We start from the raw sequence: 4303 nt of genomic DNA, 5'->3' as shown, positions 1-4303 counted from the left end.
AACAAACTACACAATTAAAAGACATCATGTGCTAGTGGATGACAAGTGCTATGGAACAAAATCAAGCAAGAATAGGGAGAGTGTGTGTGTGTTTGTGTGTGTGTGTGTGTTTAGGATGCAAGGCAGCAAGCCATGTGATTATTTAAAGAAAGAGTATTTCAGTCAAGGGGTAAGAAGAGGGGTGGGAGATGGGGATCTTTGAGGTAGAGCAAGAGAACTGTGTAGCTGGAACAGAATGAAATAGAAGAGCAGAAGGAGGCAGATCAGAGAGGTAATAAGGGCTAAAGACACAAGAGGTAAGAGATATGGGAACATATGTATATGTATAACTGATTCACTTTGTTATAAAGCAGAAACTAACTCACCATTGTAAAGCAATTATACTCCAATAGAGATAAAAAAAAAAATAAGGGCTAAAGTGTGTAGACTTTGAAGATACTTTTTTTTTTTTTTTTTTTTTTTGTGTGTGTGTGTGGTACGCGGGCCTCTCACTGCTGTGGCCTCTCCCGTCGCAGAGCACAGGCTCCGGACGCGCAGGCCCAGCGGCCATGGCCCACGGGCCCAGCCACTCCGCAGCATACGGGATCCTCCTGGACCGGGACACGAACCCGTGTTCCCTGCATCGGCAGGCAGACTCCCAACCACTGCGCCACCAGGGAAGCCCCTGAAGACACTTTTAAGGACTTTAACTTTTACTCTGAATGGTATAACTGATTCACTTTGTTATAAAGCAGAAACTAACTCACCATTGTAAAGCAATTATACTCCAATAGAGATAAAAAAAAAATAAGGGCTAAAGTGTGTAGACTTTGAAGATACTTTTTTTTTTTTTTTTTTGTGTGTGTGTGTGTGTGGTACGCGGGCCTCTCACTGCTGTGGCCTCTCCCGTCGCAGAGCACAGGCTCCGGACGCGCAGGCCCAGCGGCCATGGCCCACGGGCCCAGCCACTCCGCAGCATACGGGATCCTCCTGGACCGGGACACGAACCCGTGTTCCCTGCATCGGCAGGCAGACTCCCAACCACTGCGCCACCAGGGAAGCCCCTGAAGACACTTTTAAGGACTTTAACTTTTACTCTGAATGGTATGGAAAAATTTTGGAGAAGTAACATTAACCTTTGATAGGGTTAGTCTGCCACTCTGACTACTGTGTTAAGACTGCAAGGGGTCAAGAGAAAAAGCAAAGAAATCAGGTTCAGGAGCTCAGGATTAAGAGACTTTGCAGTTGCTCAGGTAAGAAATGAGGGTAGCTTGAACCAAGGTGATAGCTACTGAGGCGGTGAGAAGTGATCAATTTCTAGATACGGTTTTAAGGTACATCTAAGGCTTACCATTGGATGGACTGGATGGATCTACTGTAGATGTGAGAAAGAGGAGTCAAGATATTTAATCTGAATAACTGAATGACTGGAGTGGTACTTACTGAAATGAAGGCAACTGGAAAGTAGGGATTTGGGAAGAGAAAATCAGGAGCTAAATTCTGAATTTGGTTGATTTGTTTCTTAGACATCTGTGTGTAGTCACAGACTTTAAAAATTGTAGAGTCTAAAGAAAAGTGTGGAACTACGGATATAAATTTGGGACTCATCAACATCTAAACTATGTGTGAAACCGAGACATCATGGAAGACTACCAAGAGCAGAGAGGGATACAAATATTTGCAGCAAATGCAGAAGTGTCCATGATGAAGGTGAGGTGAAAGGCATCTCCTAGAAAAGCCCTGAATCCTAAGGTCAAGAAAAAGAGAAACTGATGTTGCTTATTGACACCTGGTAGTGTCAGAGTACAATAGGTAAAGATCATAAGGATGACCCTGAATTCCTCAGAGAGGAAAAACATTGCCTAATGTTTAAAGTATATGTTCATTTAAAGGAAACATCTGAATTACATTTTTAAAAGTGTTCTACTATAAAGGTTTGCATATAAACATTAGTAAAATTTTTTTAACTTTCAGTAATTTGGAAAATCTATTCTGGGACATGTACCCTTATCATTCCAAAACCTGAAGTGTTGCTACTATCTCCACCTGTGATATGTGGGACAATTAAGAAACTTTCAGACTATAGTTAACAATACTGTATTATGTGTTTGAAAGTTGCCAAGACACTAGATCTTAGAAGTTCTCACCACAAGAAGAGAATTTGTAACTACATGAGGTGATGTATGTTAATTTATTGTGATAATCATTTTGCTCCATGTCCATAAATCATTATGTTATATAAACTAACACAATATTATATGTCAACTATATCTCAATAAAACTGGGGGAGGGTACTCAGAGAAGAGAGCAAACTTGTTTCTTGTTCTTTATTTTATTCTTCTCCCCCATATGCTTGAGCTTCTAGAAAGTTCAGAATTATACATTACTAATGGACTCTACTCTTTGGACCTATTATCTGTAGCCTGAAGAAATTATTCTTTTGGAAGTGTATTAAAAAAAAAAACAAACCCAAGTGACACCTATTAAGTAAATTAGACCCTTGCTAGAAAATTTAAGTTTCACTGGAATTAAGCAATTTGCTATTCTCAATGGAGATCTTAACTCAGGGGTGTTTTGTGAAGGTATAAGTAGGGGTGAGCAGATTGTTCTCTTTCTAGAGGTTATAGTCTCATTGTGACCACAGAAAAATCGTTTCCAAGAGTTGCTTTGTTTGTACGCATCAGAAAAGGGAGGAAGGAAAATATTTCAATAGTTCTATGTACTTTGTTAAAAGGAAAGGCTATCACTGTTATTATATAAAGCAGTCTAAACTCTAGTGGTTCACGTTTTGAAATTTACTCAGGGATGCTGAGTGTTTTTTCAGGTACTGTGTCTCAGAAATAATAAACTGCAATGGGAAAAAATACCTTATGTTTTACGTTAAAAAATAAACTAAACGTCATGGAATGGCAGAATCTGACCTTTAACATAGTTGCAATATGTCTGGAAGTATGAGTATTATTACCATAATTTATTTACCTGTTCCCCAGATAACCACAGTACTCATTTTAAAACAATCTTATAGGACCATGGTATGATTTAGAATCAAGAATCCATATGATGTCTTAATAGTTTCTGGTAAGATTCCAGTTTCTATGAGTTTCTCTTCCATTTCAATAGCTACAACATTTTTTAAAGTACACAGAATCTTAATTGGTAAACTACAGAGATGCCTTGAGATTTTTAACCTAAAGTTTTAAAAATTTCTAAACAGAGCACAAAAAAGAGGCAAAGTTTAATTTTTTTCAATGAGCTGATATTTTTTAGGATTTTTTCAGTCACCGACTTCTCCCAGTTACCACTCTAAAGAGTATTAAAAATGCATAATAATTTCATTCATTTACATGTAGCTGTCCAGTTTTCCCAGCACCACTTATTGAAGAGGCTATCTTTTCTCCATTGTATATTCTTGTCTCCTTTATCAAAGATAAGTTGACCATATGTGCGTGGGTTTATCTGTGGGCTTTCTATCCTGTTCCATTGATCTATATTTCTGTTTTTGTGCCAGTACCATACTGTCTTGATTACTGTAGCTTTGTAGTATAGTATGAAGCCAGGAAGCCTGACTCCTCCAGTTCTGTTTTATTTTTTCTCAAGATTGCTTTGGCTATTCAGGGTCTTTTGTGTTTCCATATAAATTGTGAAATTTTTTGTTCTAGCTCTGTGAAAAATGCCACTGGTAGTTTGACAGGGATTGCATTGAATCTGTAGATTGCTTTGGGTAGTACAGTCATTTTCACAATGTTGATTCTTCCAATTCAATAACATGGTATATCTCTCCATCTGTTTGTATTGTCTTTAATTTATTTCATCAGTGTTTTACAGTTTTCTACATACAGGTCACTTGTCTCCTTAGGTAGGTTTATTCCTAGGTATTTTATTCTTTTTGTTGCAGTGGTAAATGGGAGTGAATCTGTAGAGTTGCTTTGGGGAGTTAGAACATTTCCTAACACCATACACAAAAATAAACTCAAAATGGATTAAAGACCTAAATGTAAGGCCAGACACTATAAAACTCTTAGAGGAAAGCATAGGCAGAACACTCTATGACATAAATCACAGCAAGATCCTTTTTGACCCACCTCTAGAGAAATGGAAATAAAATAAAAAAATCTACAAACAATACATGCTGGAGAGGATGTGGAGAAAAGGGATCCCTCTTGCACTGTTGGTGGGATGGTATGAAGTGAGAGAGTAGAATTGACATATATACACTACTAAATGTAAAATAGATAGCTAGTGGGAAGCAGCTGCATAGCACAGGGAGATCAGCTCGGTGCTTTATGACCACCTAGAGGGGTGCGATAGGGAAGGTGCGAGGGAG

Source organism: Physeter macrocephalus, chromosome 1 (genome assembly GCF_002837175.3).
Source record: "Physeter macrocephalus isolate SW-GA chromosome 1, ASM283717v5, whole genome shotgun sequence".
NCBI classification, from domain to species: Eukaryota; Metazoa; Chordata; class Mammalia; order Artiodactyla; family Physeteridae; genus Physeter; species Physeter macrocephalus.
Note: the sequence above shows the minus strand (reverse complement) of the source record.